General features: G+C 42.4%; 1 protein-coding gene and 1 long non-coding RNA gene across 2 annotated transcripts in view; one reads left to right on the top strand and one right to left on the bottom strand.

Moving 5' to 3' along the window:
- LOC309620018 overlaps window positions 1-26,670 on the bottom strand; it is an 878,206-nt gene that overhangs the window by 130,254 nt on the left and 721,282 nt on the right. The window lies entirely within an intron of this gene.
- Window positions 1-26,670, top strand: part of RAI2 (retinoic acid induced 2) — a 406,186-nt gene that overhangs the window by 159,198 nt on the left and 220,318 nt on the right. The window lies entirely within an intron of this gene.

Below are 26,670 nucleotides of genomic sequence, written 5' to 3'. Positions count from 1 at the left end.
GCAATAATTCATGACTTATAAGGGCAAAGCTTTTTAGTTTAAAGAGAAAGAATGGCTTCTATGTTACCATTCTGCACAGACTGCCAGAATCTTTCAGGAAGCTCCCATTGTCAAGTTCTCAACAACTTGTAATGACTCTTGGCTCCCACACTACACATTTCTGTGGCTGCGCAGCAGTATTTCAGCCTCTTTCAGTATCTCATAAAAATCACAGCTAATAAACTCCAATCGGCACCTGAAGGAAGGGGTGCTTGCTTCTGACTGTAATATACTGGCCTCTGCAGCACTTCAAAGGGCAGGCGGCTGCTCAAGTCTACCTTGCCCTGGTTTCCATCCCTAGGTGAAGATTAACCATATGTGCTCTGGGAAACTCTGTTCTGAGTTTGCCTTCAAGTGTTTCGTATCCCTTTATATCAGCTGCTCAATTTGACAGCCCACTAACATAGGCATCTTTTTCAGTAGGGGGAGGGCACATGCTCAGTTTCCATTTGATCTTTCAGTTTCCTCGTGTCCTCTCTTACCCATCTCAGGCTTCTGATTTCTTCTTTTCAGAAGATGGAACATGTATGTCCATGAGAGAAGCCTGATAATTTGAAAGTTTAATGATAAGTCAAAACTAAATTTGAGAGTTATTGGGTGCCTGGCTCCTGATATTTGAAAATACTTTGTTCTTAGCTAAGGTTGGGTATCAGATGCATGATGATAGGGTAAGTGATATAAATTTTTATGGAATTTCAACTGAAAAAAATTTTCCTGTGTGTCCAGAGCCTTCCGCTCTGAACCTTTCATTGTCACTGTAGCTTTATATTGAGATCTCAAAGTTTGGGTTCTTTGAAAACACCTTGTGAAAATGCACAGACTATTTTTTTAAATAGCCTATTTTTAAATGTCAGTTTCTTCTTTCACCACATCTCAGAAATGTGGAGAGGGTTGCTGAACCCTGGAAAAATGGGAGAGCGATATTTATTGACCAGAGTAAAATTACTCCGAAATGATACGTGAGATATATCACAGAGTTGGGGGTATTACTTAGCGATTTAGGGGAAAACTTTCCCCTAAGTTTTAACCACATTTCTCATTCCTCTCAAGAGAAAACAATGTTTTTACTTCCTGGTGGCACATAAAATAATGGTGTATCTTATAATCGTTGGCATCTTAGATTTGCTGAAATGCAGTATTCCAGTGGGCCACGTTCTTCCTTGTTCCTCTGATCAGTGATGTCCAGCCAGGGAAATCTGGCACTTACAGATGTGAGTCTGATGCTGGCGCCAGCCTATGGTCACTCCTGGCATAGTTCACCCTGTAGCTCAGTGGTTAACAGGCAGTAGGACTTGCCTCCTGCTGTTTCATCATTGCACTGTGGGTGCCCGAGTCATTGGATGTGGGATACAGACCCCACCAGCTCTACATGCATTTATTTTCCACTTTGTCAGATATTTCCCTCTCTGGTCAAGCTTCTTTACTTGGAATGTGCTGTTCAGGCCAAAAGAATCTTCTGGGAGGAGAGAGAGTTTAGGGTCACCTACCAGTAATCAGACCTTTCACAGTTTCAGTTGTCTAAAACAGAACTCCAGACCTAAGAGTGTGTGAAAATGTCCTTCAAGTGGCAAAAAGCTGTCACAGGGTTCTAGAACAGGAGCACAGAGCCTCAAGCTTCTCTCAGATAATTAGGCGCAAAATAAATTAGGAGCTTAGGAGCAATAATATACACAAATTAGCGAAAAGCAGGAGCCGAAGCTATGAAAAGGAGAAAAGAAAAAGAGCTATGAGAGTTAATCTTTGTCTAGAGTTGTGTAGAAATCTGATAGCCAGAGACATGATGGACAAGTCTTTTCACGTCTCTAAGTCTCAGTTTTCTTATCTGTAAAGTGGGATACACCTACCTCATGAAGCGACTAGAGGCATTAAAATGCTTTCAAAATGCTTGTGTACAATAACATCACACTGAAATAATTATACATGCTAAGAACACCATATGACTTGATAATCTCTGAATGTACATGCCCGAGTGGATGTAAACAATGGCCTTAATTCATGAAGTAAGATGTTCTGAATAATCCATTTAAGGAAGTGGTTGCTGGTGGGGGGGCAGTGGTGGAGGGATGCAGGCCATTTTTTAGAAAGATTTCCCTCAAAAACACATGTATAGGGGCTTCCCTGGTGGTGCAGTGGTTAAGAATCTGCCTGCCAATGCAGGGGACACGGGTTCGAGCCCTGGTCTGGGAAGATCCCACATGCCGCGGAGCAACTAAGCCCGTGCACCACAACTACTGAGCCTGTGCTCTAGAGCCCGCGAGCCGCAACTACTGAGCCTGCGTGCCACAACTACTGAAGCCCACGCACCTAGAGCCTGTGCTCTGCACGCAACAAGAGAGACCACCGTAGTGAGAAGCCTGCGCACCGCAATGAAGAGTAGTTCCCGCTCGCCTCAACTAGAGAAAGCCCGCGAGCAGCAACGAAGACCCAATGCAGCCAAAAAAAAAAAGAATAAATAAAATTAATTTTAAAAATATTTTTTTAAATGCTTGTATATATTGGAACTTATCAGTACATTTTAATTATCTGGATAATTCACATATATGAAAACCTCATCTTCAGCAATGCTGGATAAATGAAGCATTGTGGTAAAAAACATATTCTAAGATCTCCAAATCAGGCTTTGGAAGAATTTAGTGCTATGATTGATAAAAACCATTGTAAGTCATGTAGCCAAAAAAAGGTCTTGGAAACTGGGCCTTTTTTTTCTTTCTTGGTATCCATATAAACACAGGAAACCAGGACTGTTTTAGCTACAGATTCTAGCAAATACTTAAAATGAAAGTGTAAGAGCAGAGCCCCATAACGGGCACCTCTCCTAAGGTTGCCTTAAAGTTGAATCCAAAAACCAATGATGACCACCTGCTGTTATTGCACGTAGGAAACTTGTATGTAATTTTGCCTTTCCAAAAGTGGCCAAGAAAAAGTGGGTGGATAGGATGTGGCGATACACTAAAATAATTAGAGTCAAAGCCCTATGTGATTGATTTACCTTCTAGCACATTTTTCGGCTTCTCTCTCATCTGTGTTATTCATTAAAATCACCTAAACTGATATTTATGCAGGTCATCCAGCCCTGCCATCGTTCTCCAGTGTGAGTTCTGCAAATAGTCTGGCTACATGGGGAGACCACCCTGTATATAAGGTTCCCTAATGCTGAGTACGTTTTTTATCTTTGAAACTTAAGCAAGTTTGTAATCTTCTAAAACAAGCTACTCTGTTTCAGACAGTATTTTCAATTTACAGGCATAGAACTAGACTTTCAAAGAGCAAAGAGTGAAGTGTATGTTTTGCAGTTTTCCTTGGGAGGCTTTCTAAGGCTTTACCGTAAGACAATTGCAGGGAAGGGGTTTCTTCTAGACCTGTGACACTAGCCGTGGTAGCTTACTGAGCCCTTGAAATGTGGCCAGTCTAAATTGAGATGTGCTGGGAGTGTAAAATACATACCCAGACGTCAAAGACTTGGTTTTAAAAAAAAAGTTAAATATATCATTAATATTTTAATATTAATTACATGTTGAAATTAAGATATTTTGGGTTGAATAAAGTATATGGTTATAATTAATTTCACCTAGTTACACCCCCTTTTAAAAATGAGGCTACTAGAAAATTTACGATTACGTATGCGGCCGGTATTTATGGCTTGCATAATATTTCTCTTGGACAAATAGGTCTAGGGCATGATAAGGTTGGCTCACCCTAGCCTGGTTCCCTGTATCAAGTCCTTTTAGGACTAAGAAACTGAGAGTGACAAATAGGAGATACTGGTCCTAAGCCAGGCTCTGACCTTAACCACGCCAGTCTCCCCTGTGCCTCAGAATCCGGATCCATGGTTTGAGGTAACATAACCTACTCTCCACACCTCACGGGTTGGCTGTGAAGATAAAATGAAATCATGTATGAGAAAGAAGCCTCAGGGCTGTTGGTATCATCTAGAATACTCTCAACACAAAATAGTCATCAGAAGGTTTTCTGAGGCTACTTGTCCTCCCTATTCCAGACCTCAGGGGACATCATATTCCATATTACATGGGCACATCACTACATCCACAGCTCACATTTACTGTGTGCTTCTGTGCAGTGGGCATTGTGCAAGGACTTGATAAACGTCAGCTCATTTAATCCCCAGAACCATCCTGTGAGATTGACACTGTTATTACTGAGCATCAGAGCTGCGTGGTGTTTAAGATGAGGGGCTCTAGAGCCAAACTATTTGGATGCATAACTGAGAGCCACCACTTAAGAGCCGTATGACATTGGGCAAGCTACTTAACTTCTCTAAGCCACAGCTTCCTCATCAGTATGATGGGGGAAAATAATAAGACTGCATTAGTTAAGGTACTGCTAACTGGTATAACCAGCAAAATCAAATGGGCATGATGGCTCATATATAACAGAATATTTGCACATGTAAAGCACCTGTAAGTTGGATATTCCAAGCAGGGATCCAGGAATGCAAGCTTCTTTATGTCTCCTTCGAATGACTTTCAAAGTCACTGAGCTTGTCTGCATCAAGCTAGAAGAGGAAAGAGTATGGAAGATGATGTATGGAAGGAACCTGAGGCTCAGAGAGACTTGTCCTAGGTCATACAACTAGACAGTAGAGGCTCTGAGATGCACGCTCAGCTCTGTCTGGTTCTGGAGCCCATATTGACTGCACAGGTCATAACCCTATTGTTAGGGACACCAGTTCGCTGTGTACAGAGCTGAACTACCACCAGAAACGGGGGCACAGTTGACCACTTGCCTTGGACTCTACATCTGAGAAGATGGAGAAGGATCCGACCAACAGCTACACTGGCTTCACACTAGATGGTGGAGTGGAGAATGTGCTCTGCGCAGGGAGTAGAAACGGGACACCATGGCTGGTCCTCCTGGGCATCGCCACTGTTGCCACCACAATCACCACAATCTTTTCTTTTTCTCACTGCCTGCCTTCACTTCCTTTTGGAACATTACAAGCCCTTCATAAGCTTGAAAAAACAGCTCCTAAGACAGAGAAACAAAAACTATTTACAAACACAGCTGGGGCAATGAGCTGGAGGTTAAGGGCTCTGGTTCTAATTCTTGCTCACTTACCAAGTGTGGTAGATTTCTTCATAGTTCTAATTCTCTACTCTTTATTGTATCCATGCTGTTTGCCATGTGTCTTTTTAGTTCCTACCACCAGTAGCAGAGAATATATCCCTGTCCTGTCAGTGTTGGACTTGGCCATGTTACTTGCTTTGGCCAATGAGCTATTAGCAGACATATTGCAAGCAGAGGCTTGAAGTATGCTTACGTCATTAAGCTTGTTCTCTTGCCCGCCTTACATTCTCCATTAGAAGAATAAACTCTGGCTAGCCCACTGGTCCAAGTGATCAGAGGCACATGGAAAAGACTTGAATTCAACTTGCAGCTTGCAGCCTAGCCCAGCCTAAATCAATCAATCCCTAGCCAGAGAAGAGTGAATGTTTTTTTTTTTTAATTTATTTATTTATTATTTATCTATTTATTTTTGGCTGTGTTGGGTCTTCGTTTCTGTGCGAGAGCTTTCTCTAGTTGCGGCGAGCGGGGGCCACTCTTCATCGCGGTGCGCAGGCCTCTGACAATCGCGGCCTCTCTTGTTGCGGAGCGCAGGCTCCAGATGCGCAGGCTCAGTAGTTGTGGCTCACGGGCTCAGTTGCACCGCGGCATGTGGGATCTTCCCAGACCAGGGCTCGAACCCGTGTCCCCTGCATTGGCAGGCAGATTCCCAACCACTGCACCACCAGGGAAGCCCAGAGTGAATGTTTTAAGGGACTAAAGTTTGGGGTAGTTTGTTACACTCATTATTTTGGTAATAACTGACTGATATATCAACCTTGATTACCCTCAGCAAGTCATTCCTCTCTGGAACTCAGTTTACTTCTCTAAGCAATGAAAGCATTGAACAAGATACCCTAAAGCCCCTTCCAGCTGTCCTGAAGACAAAGCCAAGCTATCTTACCACATTTTTTCCTAAGGCTTTGGGTTCAGGAACGGAAGTGGGGCTTTTAAGTGAGTATCCTTTAAATATGATCATTAGGCAACTCTCTCATTATAATTTTGAGCAATATGGCATTAATTTATTTTCATATTTTAATGAATAGAAGCAGATTTCATTAGCTTTCAAACACCGAAAGCTTGCTTTACTAGCCCCTTCTCCATAGCCAGCAGGGGCTGTTTCTGTGGCCCTCCTGGCAGCTCAGAAGGTAAAGCCTGGAGGCTGCTGAAGGGTGGCAGGTGGCCTCCATTCAATCTCCAGCCTTCAGGAGATAGAAGTCTAACTTGAAAGGTAGTAGACACATCCAAGCAGTTGTGAAAAGAGCCTACGTCCATCCACCCCTTTTCCAAAGGTGCTTATATTGGAGAGAGGTCCAAGGAGCTATATAGCCATGGAATGTACATATGTGCCTTAAAAATTGGTCCCTCAGAACTGGCAGTGATTGTGGTAGTAGATTTATTGTGTGTACCACAGGTCAGGGTTCACAGGTTACTTTCCAAATATCCTTTTCAGGTGTCTGAGAATTCCTATAAAAATATACATTATGGTGCAGAATACTGTGAGGAAAGTCAGTTCATTACTTGCTCCACTTGGAGCCCAAATGAAAATAAGATAAATATTCTCTCTGGGGTCCCCAGGTCCTCAAGTTTCCTGATGAAGTTTCTGGCAGTAACTGCCAAGGGCCAGATGGGCTAGAACTCTATTCTGACTGGAGTGGATGCACCTGACATTCTGTACCTGACATTTTTTCTGACACTTACTGATTCAGCAAAATAAACTGAATCTAGTCATCCTTCCATTTGATTAAAAAGAATGGTTTCTTCTTGTACCCATACATAAAAGTACATACCAGGAGAGACATTGTAACCTTATTTTCACAAGCAAAAGATTAGAAATGACAGAAATGTCCACCAATAGATGACTAGTTAAATAAAGTAGCCACTTAAGTGGTCTAGGGTAGTGCTTAATATCAAAGTACCTGAGGTCAAAGGCCTGAGTTCAAATCCCGGTAGTGTTGATTATGCACTTGGGGTACTGGGCCGGTCATGTAATATCTCTGTAGCTCAGTTCCTCATCTGTGGAATGGGGATGGTATACCTCTATAAAAAATGTTTAGGGTTAGTGGGAATTAAATGAGCCAAGATATGTAAGGCACTTAGAACAATGCCTGGTACATAGTAAGCATATAAATATATGTTAGCTATTATTATATTGTTAAAAAGAATGAGGTAGATTTATATACTCCATTGAAATGGAATAATCACCCCAAAACTTAGTGGCTTAAAGCAACAACCGCCGTTCATTATTTCTCGTGATTCTGAGGGTTGACTGGTAACTAAGGGACAAGGAGACTGAGCTGGGAGATGGACTTAATTTTCACTGTAACTTGCATTGTTTGAATTATTTCCACCATGTCCATATTTTATTCAAAATTAATAAATAAAAATGTAAAGAATCAGCAATAATATCAATGTTTCAGCTGTTCCTAGTACAAGGGGAAATCATTCCTGGAGAAAGCAGTTTCATGAAACCAACCTTTCACTCTCCTGCCAGTTATCAATGCTGAATAGCTTTGGATAACTTTGAATTGTCCTCACTGACCAGAGAGGTCCCCCCAACACACACACACACACACACACACACACACACACACACACACACACACACACTACTGGTATGGTTTTTTTTTTTAAACCACCAAAGTAGTTCATGTGTCTGTCAGGTTCTCACTAAGAATCAGGTTACTGGATACTTGAAAAACATTTTTCCATTCCAATTTAAAATCATCATTTATTTGTGACTAACATAACATCTCATTTATGTCTGAAATCGAAGAGCAGAATGACTCCACCAAATCGGGAATCTATAAACACAGTATCATATTTTGATAGACACATAGCTGTGGATTTCCGCCTCATTGTTTGGTAGCTGTGGTTTTATGCTATTTCTCTGTGGTATTAGATGGTTGCAAGGAGGTTTCAATTCTTCTTTTACAAAGAAGGAGCAAAATCAGAAAGTATGGACACAAATTCCCAGCCATCTTATGTGCCACAGTAAGGAAAGCCGTAAAGTCATTCCAAGGTGAGGGACAGGAATGTTCTGTCTGCTCTGCTTCTGCTTGATGTGTGAGACCCTCTTGTCCTAAGAGCTGGGTAGTGGTGCCACTGAGGTAGGAAAGAGATGATTCCAGGCTCCACAGCTTATGTGCATCTTGTTATTGCGATGTTTGGCTTTTCATTCTGGGCATGTGCTTGCCCATAACAGAATCTATTGCATTTCATTTTTAAAAGTCTTATTCTAACTTTATGGGTATGGAAGCAAGCGTTCCAGATTTTTCACTTTCATTCTTTTTTTTTTTTTTTTTTTTGCCACACCACGCAGCTTGTGGGATCTTAGTTCCCCAACCAGGGATTGAACCTGGGCCCTCGGCAATGAGAGTGTGGAGTCCTAACCACTGGACCACAAGGGAATCCCCTCACTTTCATTCTTAATTTTTAAAATATCCATCTGCACTTCCATTTGTGACCCCATTTAGCATGATCTTTTGAATCAAGGCCAGCCAGACTGAGCACTAGTGAATTTCATGAATGAATAAATCAAGCAAGGGTCAAAGTGCAATTCATAGAGAATTTTAGAGGTCAGATTCACTTCCTCATTCCCCCTTGCCTTTAAAAGGGCCTTTGGGTGGGTATTATAAATAATCAGCTTCTCTATAGTCACCAACTATAGAGCCCCAATCATTATTCGGGGCTCACAAATTTTGTGACACAGTTGTGCTTATAGACTTATAACATTCTGAAGCAGAAAGGGGCCTTAGAGATTATAATGAAGAAATACAAGTTCATAGAGGTCAAGTGACATGCGGTCACATAGGCGGTTAGTGAAAAGTTCCAAGTAAAACTTGCAGATTTTTGCAGCTCCTAATCCATTGCTCCTTTTCCTGTACCACGATATTATAGTTATTATTGTAGGGTTCAATGTCACGCTTGCCTTCAGCATGTTTACGGTATAGTGAAATGCACCAGGAATTGTGCTACTGGGCCATTGGGCAAGGCTGGGGTGCATGTGGGGAGAGGATGATTCTCTACTGAAGCTTCAACAAGAACCGCTCTACTTATGTCCTTATTTGTTCATGCTTCTGGCTAAGATTTCGTTGGAACAAAGGGTTCTACGACTAAAGCATTTGGAAACCACATCAATAGTCCAATCCAAATTTAATGCAGGGTATAGGTTTAATAAAACATGTATAAAGCATGCATATGAAGTAGATTAACATGTCAAAAGAAGTCAGGTTTTTGACTGGGTACAGTGGTGGATCAAGTCAGAATTCTGAGTTAAGTGAGCAAGTCCTTTTTCATTACTCTAAGTTATAACGTCCTCTTTCTCTTCCATCTAAGTCAGCAGTTCACAACTTGGGGGGGGGGTGATTTTGGCCCCCAGGGGACAGTTGGCAATGCCTGGGGACATTTTTGGTTGTGATAACTGGGGAGGGGGGGGTTCCTACTGGCATCTAATTGGTGGAGGCCAGGGATTCTGCTGAACATCCTACAATACAGAGGACAGCCACATAACAGAGAAGTATCTGCCCAAAATGTCAGCAGTGCTGAGGTAAGAAATCCTGAACTAGTTAAACCCTACTTATTAGTCAGGGCCAGATCAAGGCCCACTGCTTCTCTTTGATGTTTTCCTGGTCTCCACCAACCCTTTTCGCTCTGAGATTTTATGGTTTCTACTCCCCAATTTAGCAGTTAGTTGAATAATTATCTTACTTGCTCATAATTTTTCAAGCCAATATTAGTCTTAGCTGCTCAACTAGGTTATAAGTGTCTCGTGAGAAAAGAGAGTGTTTTATGAATGTGCTTGTTCTGGGTGCCTTATAAGCACCTAAACTTGGCTAAACATATAGGAAATGCTTTTCTGGGGGAGATGTGACAGGGGAAAGTTCAGAAGAATGTCTCAGGTGCCCAGAGGAGCTACTTAAACAAATATCAGGAATCACTAGTAAAGAAAGTCAGCAGGGACTTCCCTGGTGGTGCAGTGGTTAAGAATCCACCTCCCAATGCAGGGGACACGGGTTCGATCACTGGCCTAGGAAGATCCCACATGCCGCGGAGCAACTAAGCCCATGCGCCACAACTACTGAGCCTGTGCTCTAGAGACCGCGTGCCACAACTACTGAGCCCGCGTGCCACAACTACTGAGCCTGCATGCCACAACTACTGAAGCCTGCACGCCTAGAGCCCGTGCTCCACAACAAGAGAAGCCACTGAGATGAGAAGCCCGTGCACCGCAACGAAGAGTAGCCCCCACTCTCTGCAACTAGAGAAAGTCCGTGAGCAGCAGCAAAGACCCAACACAGCCATAAATTAATTAATTTGAAAAAAAAACATCAACAGATCAGCAGATTTTTCTACTTGGTGTGAGGGTAAGGGCAAAGATGGTGGCAAAAAGCAAGAAGGCATGGGGAAGAAGGTGGAGGCAAAATGGAAGGGGATTTTGAAGCCCACAGAGGATTTAATGATAGAACAGGTAGATAAAACAGGTAGGTAAATGAATCTAAAGATTTCATTCACCATTCATCCATTCAACAAATACTTATGGAGCATCTTCGAGGTATGGGTACTGTTGTAGGCATGGTAACCAGCAGTGAACAAAACAGGGTGTCTGAGGGCTGATATACATTCTGGTGGAGGGAGGGGAAGATCATTAATAAACTAATGATGTAATATAATGTATTATCTATGCATGCTTTATACATACACACATACATACAGATTATACAATGTAAAAGCCACATATATGATGTAAATACAGATAGTGATAATCAGTGCTATGCTAATAAGGAGTTAACTGCTGACTTTAGGGGTGGGGAGAGCCTAGATTTATAGCATTTGCCAATTTCCATGGTATAAATACTCTGACCACAGATGATTTTAAACTACAAATGTGAGGTCACTGAGCAGGGAGTTGGGAAGAGATGCGTACAGTACTATAAAGAAGATAACAAAACATGTTTAAGAGACTGAGGATGACAGGGATGGTATTTTCTTTTTTTTTAATTGAGGTACAGTTGATGCATAATATTATATAAGTTTCAGGTGTACAACATAGTGATTCACAGTTTTTAAAGGTCATATTCCATTTGTAGTTATTATAAAATATTAGCTATATTCCCTGTGTTATACAGTGCATCATTGTATTTTATTTATTTTATGCATCGTAGTTTGTACCCCTTAATCCCCTACCCCTATCTTGTCCCTCCCCACTTCCCTCCCCCCACTGGTAACCACTAGTTTGTTCTCTGTACCTGTGAGTATGTTTCTTTTTTGTTATATTCACTAGTTTGTTTTATTTTTTAGATTCCACATATAAGTGATCTCATACAGTATTTGTCTTTCTCTGACTTATGTCACTTAGCATAATGCCCTCCACGTCCATCCATGTTGTTGCAAATGGCATTATTTCATTCTTTTTATGGCTGAGTAGTATTCCATTGTATATATGTACCACATCTTCTTTATCCATTCATCGGTCGATAGATGCTTAGGTTGCTTCCATATCTTGGCAATTGTAAATAATACTGCTATGAACATTGGGATGCATGCACCTTTTCGAATTAGTGTTTTTGTTTCTTTAGAATATATACCCAGGAGTGGAATTGCTGGGTCATATGGCAGTTCTCTGTTTAGTTTTTTTGAGAAACGTCCATACTGTTTTCCACAGTATGCAGTAGGCTGCACCAGTTTACATTCCCACCAGCAGTGCGCAAGGGTTCCCTTTTCTCCACAAGCAGGGATGCTATTTTTGATGCTTCAGAAGATCTCTTTGAGGATGTGACATTTGAATAGTGCGGTTTCTGTAAAAAGTTGTGATCTTTGTTTTATCAGTATGTTTAGTGACTCATGATACTGCACCTATTTCGCCTTCTCCCTGTAGGGCTGTGAATGTGGGCAAAATTGAGCTTCTGCCAAATCTGCTTTCTCTCCCTCAGAGGAGCAGCTGGTGAGATGCCTCAGAAGAGAAAGTTGAAAAGAGCTCCCTTTCCCACATCACATCCCCTGGACCTAGCATGTGCTTGGAAGTCTCTGTAAGAGTAAAGACTGTCACCATATCTGTGGGAGTACCAGGGTCCTACCCAGAGCTGGCTGGAAATCTTGCCTCTTTCCCAGAGATAGATTGTAGATTTTTCTAGGAGTCACTCCACAACGTGAGCCTGGGATACTTGGCAAGGCAGTCCTACTTCAAGTCATAACATTCTCCACATGCTTTCTGGGTTGTTGTTGAAAAAAAAAATGTCATGCAAATAGGATTTTCCATTTTCAAACAAATGCCCACAGATCTCCACAATTACAAACTGGTGCTGCCTAAAAGAGTGGCGGTTTGGTTGAGAAATGGATTTCAGTTTGTAACTTCCAAGGGTAGATGATAAATTTCTAGGAGTAAAAAAGCTAGAAACATTAAGGAAATGTTTTCAAACTATCCTCAACCAAGCCACTGATATAAATGAAAAAAAAAACTTCCCCCGAATGCCAAAAAAGCATACTTCAGATGTCCCCGTCAACTGTGAGACAGTTGCTTTCCCATGAAGACCTGCCATATGGACAGTATGAGAAATCTCAAATTAAAATAAATTGTTATTCAGAGAGAGCCTTTCAATCGAGCCAAGACTCCCAACTTTACATTTTACATACACCCTTTGCCACACTATTATGAGGTCCAGTTGGGTTGTTTAAAATTTTTGTACTATTTAATCCCCCGAGTGCAGCAATCTTTGTTTTAATCTCTCCTCTACAGTTCAGTGGCCCTGGGCGCCAACTTCCAGCCTCCTGGTTTCCCTTCCCCTACTCCGGCTTCGGGCCTCAGGCTCAAGGCTGGGCTGCTAAGCCCTACAGGATTCAGTCCTCCTTTAAAATGTTGGGCTGGCTTAGGCGGGCCCATGGGGGACAGAAGAGAAGATGGGCTGGGTGGGACCCTTAGTTCTGATTGTACAGTCAATATGACTGACAGGGACATTGCTTCAGCCTCTGGGGATTTTTACTGGGGAAACAGACTGGTCTTGCTTTGGTGACATTGGCATCAGGAAGGGGGACACTTTATTCTCCCCTTTCATGCTGCTCGATGCTTGTAGGTCAAGCTTGCCCTCTGGGATTCTTCTCCTTCGGCCCCTCGCCTCTGATGGTTTGGGGGGGGGTCATTGGAAATGGAGGTGGGAGGCAAGTAAGCCAAGGAAAAGGTTAAAGCCAATTGTGTTCATTTGCTGGGGCTGCTGTAACAAGCTGGTGGCTCAGAAGATTCTTCCTTGCCTTTTTCAGCTTCTGGCAGCCCCATGTGTTCTTTGGCTTGTGGCAACAGAACTGCAACTTCTGCCTCCATCTTTATATGGCCTTCTTCCCTCTGTCTATGTCCAGATTTTCCTTTTCTTATAAGGACACCGGTCACATTGGATTGGAGTCCACCCTACTGCAGTATGACCTCATCTTATCATCACTAATTATATCTGCAACCACCCTATTCCCAACAAAGGTCACATTCTGAAGTACTGGGGATTAGACTTCAACACATGTTTTTGGAGGGAAACAGTTCAACCTATGACACCACTGAAGAAAGGGAGATTTTTTTTTCCAATAAAGATACTCCACTCTTTTTTTTTAAATTAATTTATTAATTAATTAATTTATTTTTATTTTTGGCTGTGTTGGGTCTTCGCTTCTGTGCGAGGGCTTTCTCTAGTTGCGGCAAGCGGGGGCCACTCTTCATCGCAGTGCGCGGGCCTCTCACTGTCGCGGCCTCTCTTGCTGCAGAGCACAGGCTCCAGATGTGCAGGCTCAGTAGTTGTGGCTCACAGACCTAGTTGCTCCACGGCACGTGGGATCTTCCCAGACCAGGGCTCGAACCCATATCCCCTGCATTGGCAGGCAGATTCTCAACCACTGCACCACCAGGGAAGCCCCCTAGATACTCCACTCTTAACACATGCTCAGTGCCTCAGCGTAGACGGCATCTAGGACACAAGTGAGCGGGAGAAAACAGCCCTCTGGTCCAGGCCTAGATGGCAGGTCACAAGCTGCATCCTTGTTGAACTTCTTGCCCCAGCCACAAATATAAGGGTGTCGGGGACAGACTCCTAGTTTGGGAGTCTTAACTCCAAATTTTCCAACTCCTAGAGGTGTAATTGGACCTGTAATGGTATTCTAACTGTGTCATTTGTGATTTAATACAGTTTATATGTGGCATGGATACCTGATCAGAAGCCAGATTAAGAGCTCTTCTTCTGCAGAGCTCACCCCACCTAGGGAAGGAGGCTTGTGGAGGTAAGAGGGTGGGAGCTCCCCAGTGTTACAGGGGTCACTGAAGAAGGCTTCTCGGTCAGAGTCCTCTCTCTGTTTCAGCAGCCCTGACAATCCTTTTCTCTTACTTACTCTGATCTTGAGCCCAATTTTTACCCTGGGGGCCTTCAATTATCTGTCTCCCTTGCAGCTAAACAAGCTGACATGATGGAGTTTGACACATAGAGGAAGAGAGAGGGAGGTTCCTTTTCTTTCCATGATTAGAGGTGAAAGGGGGCTTCCTGGATAATGGTATAACTTACTTTTAAGTAAGCTGCAAAATAAAATGATCTCCCTCATTCATTCTCTGGGCGGGGGGCAGAGGGGGACCAATATGCGCAATGTAGACATTTCTGTCAAATTAACACAGCCGTAACACTCAAACCCATCACACAGATATTTTCTCCTTAGGTGTGCTCAAAATGCAGATGCTTTTATGATTGTAAGCTAAACAAACAAAAGAAAAGCCATACCAAAGACTCCCCACAGTCCTGGAAATCAATTTGAGGCCTCCTTAAATTTCAGACCACTCTCCACAAGCCTGACCAACGTTGGCCTAAGTTGGCGGTTCCTGTCTTCATTTTGAGATATGGAACTCCTTGGAGGCCTGGGGAAGACTGTAGATCCCTTCTCAGGAAAGTGTTTTTAAATGCATTAAACACAATGCAAAGATTTACAAAGGAAACCAGTTATCTTGAATATAGTTACCAAAATATTAAAAAAACAAAATTTTGGTATAATATTATTTCTGTGCATTTGTTAATGCTTTAAATAAGAAATTCTAGCAGCAATAACCATGGTAATTTCTAAGTGATAATGAGTGTAAGAAATGATATTTTAGGATATCTGAAACAACAGTAATGTGATGTGAAAAAATCTGCGATTGCTATTGGTGACAGTCACTGGTGTGGTTAATACTACTGAGATGTGTCGTCTATATTCCTAATTGAAGGACACGCTCAGTTTCATCTAGAAGTGAGTAAAGACAAAGGTGTAATTTTTTCCCATCTAAGTTCACAGACCCTTTGGGGATCTGTGGACCCAGATCAGAAGCCCTGGCCTATGGGACTTCGGGGTCTCCTCAGCCCTCTCCCACCTGAGGCCTCCTTAGTGGCCCATGTAGATAACGTTGTCCATACTTATCATCCCTCCCTGTCAGAGGAAGCTGAGCCAAATTCTGAGCCCTGCCTGAAAAGGGCAGAACTTAGAAAGTCTGAATAAGGCTCCCTGAGGCTGGGAGTTTGCCTCTTCAGACACCCCATCTGCCTCTGACTTCTCTCTCTGCAAATGCCCTTCCTCTCCCTCTCCCTTCCTCACAGCCAAGGTCATGGTCCTGGGAGGTCCCATTCCTGCCACTGCTGCTCATCTGTGGCTCCTGCAGCCAGACCAGGGTTGGCCCCTGCCTCCCAGTGTGCTGGCCTGCCTAATGCCACCTCTGTGAAATGGGCTGCTCCCCTAACACCATCCGCCGTGGGCCCCTCTACACCTCTCCCTTGCTCTTCTGCCCAACCCCCAGCTCAGCCTGCTGCCCCCAGAGCATTCTATCAGTCTTGTCCCGGTTCATACAGAACAGCAAGGCCTCTGTACTTGAACCAATCAGTAAACTCCAGATCTTCCACCTGTTCCAGAACACCCTTGGTCAAATTCCTTTTTTAACCCAGTCTCCTCAACACTCACCACATATTTAATCACTTCCCCCCTCATCTTGGGAAAAAGATGGAAATAATAGAGTCCTTGTGCCTGTTGAATCAAAATTGCATTTCTTTATTTTAAGAAAATCTTATGTAGCACTATGATGTTCAGGAACAGTTCTATATACTTTACAAATATACTATATCATTTAATCCTTGTAACAACCCTATGAGGTGGGTATAGATGAAGAGACAGAGGAACAGAGTAGGGTTGCCAAATTCAGCAAATAATACAGGATGCCCAGTTAAATTTGAATTTCAGGTAAACAGCAAATATTTTCAGTTGTTTATTTAATATGCCCCATGCAACATTTGGAACATATTTATACTAAAAAGTTATTTGTTGTTTATCTGAAATTCAAATTTAACTTAGTGTCCTGTATTTTATTTGGAATCTATACAGAGAGGTGAAGCAACTTGCCCAAGATCACACAACCAGCAAGATTCAAACCAAGGTAGTCTGGCTTTGGAGTCTTTGCTCTTAGCCATCTGTCTCAGAGAGATGAAAGTCACATTATTGCAATACATGGAACATGTATTCCTTGCAAGGGTTCTGGGAAGAATCTCTGTTCCAAAATCAGGCCAGCTTGCTGTTTGAGATTACTGCTAAAGAACTAGTCTAGTGGACCCACTTCAAATGAGGTAATGGATGCCAGGTTGCAAGCAAGAACTTTCTGTGTTGGCCCCATTAAATGCTGGATGCTTTGGATCTGAATGTGCAAAAGGAAGGCTTGACTTGCCCTCTGGCTGCTAGGAAAATCTTTTCAAGGATCAGTCGTGGAGTCCCACAGAACCATCCAGTTTGTACACCTCTTCTTCTGCCGGAGTGGAAAGAAGACACCAATAGAAGGCATTTTTCACCCACCACCCTGTCAGGCACCACTGGTCTCCAGCACTCCTGTTAAGATGCAAGTGGATGGTCTGTGATGAGTAGTTGCTCTGACTGTCACCTGCCCTTCACAGCAAAGATCTGAAAACGGGGTTCATTGAATTGCATTTCTTAGTAGAGGGCAGAATCTTGGATACCTTGAATGTGTAGTTTCTGCGGTCAAATGCTCCCCATCAGAAGTAGACACTCTCATAGATTGTGGAAGCATAACATTGGTACAACTCTTATAAAGGGCAAGTTGGCAAGATCTATCAAAATTAGAACCCTTTGAACCAACAATTTCCCCTCTAGGGAAATTTCCTACAAATTCACTCTTCCACATTTGTGCAAAGTGGCGTGTGAACAGGGTTGTTCTCTGCAACACTCTTGGTACTAGCAAAATATTTGAAACAATGTAAAGAATCCTCCAAAGGGAACATAAATTATAGTACATCTGTATGATGGAATACTATACAGCCATGAAAAAGGAATTAAGAACCTCAAGCATGAATGTGAAAAGCTCTCCAAGATATATTGTGAAGTGTGGAAAAAGAAAAGTGGAGTGGAGTTTGTATTGTGCACTACCAGCTGGTTAAAAAAAAAAAGAAAAAAAAACTTTGAGAGGGGAAACATATACAAATATATGTGCATGTATATTTGCTTGTATATAAAGAAAATATCTCTGAAAGGAAACATAAGAAATTGGTCATAGTAATTACCTACAGTGAGGGAAACTGGGTGGCTGGGGGACCGAGGTGGAAGGAATGTTCATTGTATCGTCTTTTATACCTTAAAAAAGTTGGATCATGTGTATTCATCTTTTTATTCAAAAAATATTATTAATAAAAGGGAAAACTTCTCCCCACCATAGACTAAAAGATCACCTAAGCAGGGCAGGGGAGGGAGACAGTGGGAATTGGGAGCTACAATTCTCTTGGTAGATCTGGAGATAAAAATGGGATCTTGTTTGACTTCCTGGAAGTTTCCTTCCAGTTAGCACCTTCCTGTTTTTCCACAAAGAAAAGAAGGGGACATGCCCCCAGGCCAAACGAACCCTTCATCTGTTCCAATACCTTTGGGGAGGCAGCAATATATTTCTCCTCGGTGTTTTCTGTTCTGCCTTTCAGAAATCCTACATGCTTCGGTTCACTGTCTCCCATGGGTTTTTCCTCGGAACAGCTAACATGGAACCAAAAATCTATCTGGGATGGCTGCCCCTTATTTAAAAAGATCAAGGTCATTGTTAGTCCCACAGTCTAGCAAAGAAAGGGATACAAGCCCAAAGTCCAACAGTCGGGAATTTCCTTGTGGAGTAGAGTTGGCTTCTGAACAGCCTCCTTCTTGGTTATTTTCACCAAGAGTATCTGGATTTTTCCACAGATTTTGGGCACAGGGGCCACTATAACAAGTACACTGTTGCTCATGTGGGGTTCATCTCCCTGAGGCTGTGATCTGAGATGGCACAGCACGTCCCTGCGGAAGGGACAGACGCCTCTTTGGTAGTGATCGTCTCGAAATTTAGAAATTCGAGTAGTTGGTGAAAAACAGGTTCTGAGATACCATACAAACTGGGATTTCTATTTATTTGTCTTGCAAACTCATATGTGGCACTTTTATGTGGCAACACTGTTACTCACCTCATAAATATTAATTTGCTTAATTTTCATGACAACACTATCAGGTAGTTACTATTAATATCCCCACTTTACAAATGAGGATACTGAGGAGTAGAAAGGTTAGGTTACTTGCTCAAAGTCACACAGCTTAGTGATTGACAGACTTGGAATTCAAATCCAGAGGTCTAACTCCATAATGCATACGTTTAAACGTTAGCATAACGCGAAGTGGGTAAGTTTTCGATATCAGATGTCTTGAGCATTCCCTAAAAAGGCAGATTAAGTCCATGTAACGATGAAGTCTATTCTAGGGGTTCAAGATCTGTCCAGACAATTAACTGAATTGGAATTAAAATGGTCTGGACAGATCTTGAACCCCTGGGTTATTCTTGGTTGCTAACATGGAATTATTCTGCCTGTTCAGGAAATTCTCAAGACATCTGATTTTGAAATCTCATCAATTTCCCACTACTCTAGTGGTTTAAAATGAAAGTATTTGGGGAGAACACTTTTATCTCTACCAACAACAGCCTAAGTAGGTGTAACATGTTAATAAATGGTTTTGTAAGAAATGGCCGGGGTGCTTGGACCTATGAGAGAAAGATAGGAAAGTTTTAATTTTGATTATCAGTATCCACAATGGATGTGAGACCCAGAAAGTGATTGCTGCTTAGTAGGACATGGAGCACAATCTCTGCCAAAAGATGTGGCACGTCAAGAGTTAATTCAGGTTTTTCCTGAGCAGTCTCAGTCATGTCTCTTCTTTTCCTCTCCTTCTAAATTTATTTATTTTATTTATTTATTTTTGGCTGCGTTGGGTCTTCGTTGCTGTGAATGGGTCTTCTCCAGTTGTGGCGAGTGGGGGCTACTCCTCGTTGTGGTGCGCTGGCTTCTCCTTGCGGTGCCTTCTCTTGTTGCGGAGCTCGGGCTCTAGGTGTGCGGGCTCAGTGGTTGTGGCTCACAGGCTCTAGAGCTCAGGCTCAGTAGTTGTGGCGCACGGGTTTAGTTGCTCCACTGCATGTGGGATCTTCCCGGACCAGGGCTTGAACCTGTGTCCCCTGCATTGGCAGGTGGATTCTTAACCACTGCGCCACCAGGGAAGCCCTGCTCTCCTTCTAAATACTGAAAAATTGAGACAAAGGTAACAGTTTTCCCATGAAAATCACCATCCCTCCTCCCTCTTTCCCAAACAAGGGGGAACATCGAAACCATTCGCTGTCACCCTAGGATCACACCAGGCATCATGACCACTGCCTTCTTGTTTCCCCACCATAAAGTAGCTTCCAGAAGATGTGCTGCACGGAGCTATAAGAACACTGGCTGCAACGGCTATTTTACTCTGTTGCATTCTGCGACAGCATGATCCATTGGTTGATCTTTGGAACACAATATAGTAAAAAGAATTGGCCCCTGCTGGTGCTTAAAAGGTGCTGGAAGGGGAATGTTAATTTATTGCTAATATACACTGTGTTAAAAATAGAAAGAAAAATGTCTTTTGTTCCCACTTTGCCTTTTGGTGCTCTAGAAGTGGGGTGGGGTGGGGTCTAGTGGCCATGATTAGAGGTCATGTTTTGGTTACAACATAAACCTGTATGATTGTTGAGACATAGGGGAATGAAATCCTTTGTTCCATGCCTGCCAAGAAGCTTCCCAAAGGAGCTGACTTCCGCAGAGGCCAGAACACACTTGCCACACTAACGCTGGGGACATTTATCTCCGGGCCCCAGATCTTTTGAACTTGCATTTGCACTTTCTGCCTGTCCACCCGATGCCACACTAATGGGCTCTGGAAACCTTCTGCGGTGGATCAGGTCAGCTGGCGACAGGCAGAGAGGAAACAGGCTCGAGATCCCTGAAACCTCATTTCAGGGGTCTGGAAACAGAGGCTGGGAGAGAAAAATGGCCCTTTGGTGAGGCACCCAATAAATAGTCTTTGGATTGAAGAGTTGTGGACTCAGAGTGGTCAGATGGGAGCAATATTTAAGGGAGATGCAAGGAGGCTCCTGTGAGCTTCAGAGAGTGGATTTCCTCCTGCACTTGGGTATTTTTATTTTTATTTTTTCATTTTTTTCTGATACCCAGAAAGATTGTCATTTTTTTTAATTCCAGTTTATTTATAATTGACATAGAGCAATGTATATGTTTAAGGTGTACAGCATAATGATGTGACTTACATCCATCATGGAGTGATTATTACAGGAAGTTTAATGAACATCCATCATCTCATATAGATACAAAATTAAACAAATAGAAAAAATTTTTTCCTTGTGGTGAGAAGCCTTAAGATTTCCTCTGATAACTTTCATGCTGCAGCAGTGTTAATTATGTTTATCATGCTATACATTACATACAGCACTTATTTATTACATTATAGTACTTATTTATCTTGTAACTGGAAGTTTGTACCTTTTGACTACCTTCATCCAATTCCCCCTCCCCTTAACCCACCATCCCTAGTAACCACAAATCTGATTTCTTTTTCTGTTTGTTTGTTCTTGAATATAATTTTTAAAAACTTTTATTGAAGTATAGTTGCTTTACAATGTTGTGTTAGTTTCTATTATACAGCAAAGTGAATCAGCTATACGTATACATATATCCCCTCTTTTTTGGGTTTCCTTCCCTTTTAGGTCACCACAGAGCATTGAGTAGAGTTCCCTGTGCTACACAGTAGGTTCTCATTAGTTATCTATTTTATACATAGTATCAATAGTGTATATATTGTCAATCCCTATCTTCCAATTCATCCCACCACCCCCCTTTCTCCCTTGGCATCCATACGTTTGTTCTCTATGTCTGCACTTGGGTATTTTTTTTTAATTTTTTAATTTTTTTTAACATCTTTATTGGAGTAAAATTGCCTTACAATGTTGTGTTAGTTTCTGCTGTATAACAAAGTGAATCAGCTATACGTATACAAATATCCCCATATCCCCTCCCTGTTGCATCTCCCTCCTACCCTCCCTATCCCACCCCTCTAGGTGGTCACAAAGCACCGAGCTGATCTCCCTGTGCTATGAGGCTGCTTCCGACTAGCTATCTATTTTACATTTGGTAGTGTATATATGTCCATGCCACTCTCTCACTTCGTCCCAGCTTACCCCTCCCCCTCTCTGTGTCCTCAAGTCCATTCTCTACGACTGCGTCTTTATTCCTGTCCTGCCCCTAGGTTCTTCAGAACCTTTTTTTTTTTTTAGATTCCATATATATGTGTTAGCATATGGTATTTGTTTTTCTCTTTCTGACTTACTTCACTCTGTATGACAGACTCTAGGTCCATCCACCTCACTACAAATAACTCAATTTCGTTTCTTTTTATGGCTGAGTAATATTCCATTGTATATATGTGCCACATCTTCTTTATCCATTCATCTGTCGATGGACACTTAGGTTGCTTCCATGTCCTGGCTATTGTAAATAGAGCTGCAATGAACATTGTGGTACATGTCTCTTTTTGAATGCTGGGTCATATGGTAGTTCGGTTTTTAGTTTTTTAAGGAACTTCCATACTGTTCTCCATAGTGGCTGTATCAATTTACATTCCCACCAACATGCACTTGGGTATTTATTTATTTTTTTATTTATTTTTTGGCTGCGTTGGGTCTTTGTTGCTATGCGCGGACTTTCTCTAGCTGCAGTGAGTGGGGGCTACTCTTCGTTGTGGTGTGCGGGCTTCTCATTGTGGTGGCTTCTCTTGTTGTGGAGCATGGGCTCTAGGCACGCAGGCTTCAGTAGTTGTGGCTTGAGGCCTCAGTAGTTGTGGCTCGTGGGCTCTAGAGTGCAGGCTCAGTAGTTGTGGCGCACGGGCTTAGTTGCTCCGTGGCATGTGGGCTCTTCCCGGTCCAGGGCTCAAACCCGTGTCACTGCATTGGCAGGCGGATTCTTAACCACTGTGCCACCAGGGAAGCCCCCAACTTGGGTATTTTTAAAAGCTGCTTATGGGTATTTGGGCTGCAAGAAACAAGCATAGCCAGAGGGGAAAATCAGCAGAGCTCACCAAGACTTTCTGGAAGATGTGACAGCCGGATGCTGTTCGGCACCTGGGTCTCAGTCACCAATTGCTTCCTCTGTCCCCAGCAGTGCCAGCTCCTAAACTGCCCTTCATTTTGAGGAAGCCAGTAGACCCCCCTAGGAATCGTGCTTGGCTGCAGTTGGAATCAGTTTCAGTGATTAATTAAGTTAATTAACGTATTTGGAGTTTTGACCACCTTTAATATCCTCTACCTCTAATAAAAACTCCTATGAATTAAGGCAAATATTTTTGTGGAAATAGCCTCCCTGGCCAACTTAGAGGAGGGGAAATGATAGTAGCCTGGATCTAACTACCTCTACTGCTCTTTAAGGGATTTCCAAAATATATGATTCTTTTTCCTAGAGAAAAATTTAAGTACGCTTTTCTTCATCTGATTCCCTCCCTGTTCTCTCCCTTTCCCTCTCCTCCCACCCATTCTGATTTATCAAAATCCACTGGAAATGGACTGGCCCAGCCCACACATTGAAAAAGGGCAGGTAGATGGAGCGCTCGGTGAGAGACAGCGGGGAGAATCAGCAGTCTTCCCCACGGGGCCGGGAAGCTGCGAGAAGACAGTTCATTTCTTAGCACTAAGTGTCCCTTCCCCTGGCCTGCGTGTTTGAGAGAGACCCACTTTCAACTCAGTCGTGTTGTGAGAGGTCACCCACTCAGCTTTCTGTGCCATGAAGAGAAATTAGTCAGGGCCTCGCTGAGAGTGGACCCTTGGCTGTTCATCATTTGGGGTGAGTTCTCCAGCTTTGCACTGGCCCAGCGTTTTATTAAGCAAAGGCGTAGCTGGTAGCCTGGGGCTGCGTAAGAAAGCTATGTGTTCTGTCCTTTTAGGAAGAAGAGGGGTAAGGGTGGGATGAGGCTTTAGGGAGAAAAATGATACAACCAAAAAGTAAAAATAAGTATGGAATAAAGACCATAATTAGTTCTGTTATTTTTCTTTATGTCATACAGTCAGAAACCACATGTGAAGCCTTCCTCCTCCGGTAATAAAAATGTGCATGTCAATCATTGCTGGGCAAAATACATTTTTTTTTTTTTTTGCTGTATTACATTTCACCAGAAGTCTCAGTGACCTTTGAATCTTAAATTGCAGCCAGGTAACCTGGCCTCAGCTGTACAAGCCTATTTTCCTTTTCTTGTTGTCCCCCACTTCATTCCTACAGAAATAAAGTGATCCAGACCTACCGGCAGTTCAGGTAGGACATTAATCAAAAACCTAGTAGAAATGAGAAAGTCCTTCCAGCAGCAGGCAAGAGTTAGAGCTGTGAGCCAGGACATTCAAGTTTGCCTTTAAACTGACATGAAAACAAAACACCTTGTTTAATCAGAACCTAAAACCAGACCCAATCTAATCCTCATGGGTCAATCTATTAACTCGTGTTTAGCATCAGTATCACTCACTGCCTCCCATCCCCCACCTGCACCCTGGAAAGAGCAATCTGTGTTTAGACACTGTTTTGTTTATACAGATTATATATAACTATTTCATATATTTGCGTTTGCTATTTCTGCGCCTCTTGTACTCATAGTTGGCACACACACAGCACTCAGAAAGAAGTTCTTAAAGACTTATCAAAGGACAGGAAGAGACAAAAAGAAAATGGTGAAACAGCTTCCCATGAAGAGGATAAATTGGGTTGGTAGAAAAGCCTTTGCTTTATTTTCCCATTTTTACCCTCTGATACACATGAGATGTATGGCTAATTATAATCACTCTAAAGCTTATGGCAGTGAAAGGAATAGAATGTTTGAAGCCCCTTGGTCCTGGCTGCCCTTGGCAACCACACTTAAAGGGCTTCAGTATGGAGCATTTAACAACTGTGAGCAGGTCCAGCCCATGAAATGAGCTGGTGGGATTTTTTGCCACCGAAGTATCATTGTGGGGGAAAAGTCGATGCTGACCAGGACAACTGGTCCGCCATGGCTCTGGCTCTCTCTAGGATACCGAGCAGGTCATAGTAACTTTGATAGAACTTGGATTCCTCATCTGTAAATGCAGCAGTATGCTATTTAAAGAGCTACTAAGTCCCTTCCACTGGAATATTCTAGGATTTTGGAGTAGAATAACATTTTCTTTGACCTCATTTTTCTTCTAGGGAGATGTAAATAAAGTTAAATGTGACAATTCAGTTGAAGTGTTAGATGGCCTCTTTCTGGGCCATAACTATTATGTCAGGGAGATGAACTAGTAAGTAGTTTTAACCTTTCGTGTATCATGGGTCCCTCTGAGAGCCTGATGAAAACTCTCGATCCTCTCCCCAATAAAACACACATATGCCTATTTATGCTCACTTCGTACAAAGGTCACATCACGGATGGTGGATTTCCAGAAGCGCATCATTGGATCCCAGTTAAGAACTGCCAGACAGGAGATTTTAAAGCCCCACCCAACCTCTAGAGGTCTGTAGCTCCATTATACAGCTCTAGGCTGGACAATATTTTTAGCATTTACTAGTTCATTAGGCATTTTAGCTTCCAGGATCATCTCAGGACAGAGGTGAGGGACAGCCCTCAAACATCTACTCCCTCTCCCAGATCTTTCCTGCTCTTCCTTCCTCCTGAGTTATACCCTGGTTAACATTATTTATATCTAACGAATACTTATTAGCACATACTATTATATGTGGCAGACACCTATATTTAAAAAATTAATGTGTTTAATCCTTGCAAAAACCCTACGACATAGATAGTATTGTCATTTCCATATTATAATTGAGAAAACCAAGGGACAGAGACGTTAAATAATTTGCCCAAGGTCATTGAGTTAGTAAGTGGTGGATCTGGGTTTCAAACCCAGCAATCTGACTCCAGAGTCTGTGCTCTTAACCACTGTGACTGTTTCTAAAGTATTTGGGTAATGGAGATTTCAAAACAAAAACCATTCTGTGAAAATTCTTCAAGTTGTGTACTTATGATTTGTGCATATTTCTGTGTGTATTATACTTCAGTTTTAAAAAATTACTTTACAAATCTGTGTCGATTGGTAATACTTTCGGCAGCAAGAAAAATCTCTTGAATGGTGGACTAAACCGGAGGGGTATTTAGTGTTTCTTTAACAAGGAAGTAGGTGGTCTCAGAGTTGATTTGGCAGCTTGGTTGCATCCCAGTGACTCAGACTCTTTCCCGTTTCCCTCTTGCCCATTTTCAGTGTTCTGGCAGTGTCTCTCCTCCTGGTCACAGGTGGCTACTATGTCTCCAACCACCACATCTGTATAGGAAGGGATGGGCAGTGAAGGAGGTCTCCTCGCATACTTCTCTCCTCTCCTTTTGCAAAACCTCCTGGCACACTTTCCCATTAGTCTCATTGGTCAGAATTAGGTAACATGGCCACTTTCGTATAAGGGAAACTGGAAACATGAGTCTGACTTTTCCAAGCCCCTATGGGCTGTGATGGAGAAGGGAGAAGGGGTGGGAATAAACATTGTATCTCTCAACAGTGTCTGCTACACAGTCCCTAGGTAAAAACACTTCTGCATTGAGACAGGAGGAGAGGAATGGAAGTGAAGGGAAAGCCTTCTTTGAGATCAAAGGTAGCCAATTACTATTTTTTCCCTCTAGATTAAAAAAAAAGCCTCATACTGATTCCTTGAGAAGATGTAGAATATAGCTGATAGTGAAAACTATTTGGAATGGCAGATTTGAAAGTCTCTGCCATCAAATTGGAACGATGAGCTCTTAACCAGTGGCTTAATTTGAATCTTTGAAAAATGGCCATTTCATTACTTTCTTTAATGGAGTATACATCAAATTTAGGGTGTCTCCTGAACACCGGGCTAGGTTTAGCCAGATGGTGCAAGTTTTTCAACCTTCTACTAATTCTTGCACATTTCTAGCAGTTAAAATGCCTAAAGGGACTACCATTCCAGTAGTAGGAGAAGAGCAGTCGGTTAAGTGGTCTTGTCCACAGCTTTGTACCTGAATGACGATGATCCTTCCTCTGTTCTCATTATCTACTAAACTCCTTAAAATTCCTGTCTGTGGAGAGAACCATTTTCCTGCAGCCTTCAAGAACCCTATCACCACAGTGTTTGGTTTGTGGGGTTTTGTCTTAGTTTAAATTCACCCAGAAGATGATGTTAACATCAAGGATTCTGGTATGAACAG

Source organism: Balaenoptera borealis, assembly GCF_965194805.1.
Source record: "Balaenoptera borealis genome assembly, chromosome: X".
Classification (NCBI taxonomy): domain Eukaryota; kingdom Metazoa; phylum Chordata; class Mammalia; order Artiodactyla; family Balaenopteridae; genus Balaenoptera; species Balaenoptera borealis.
The sequence above is the reverse complement of the archived record's forward strand: the minus strand, read 5'-3'. Positions and strand labels throughout refer to the sequence as shown.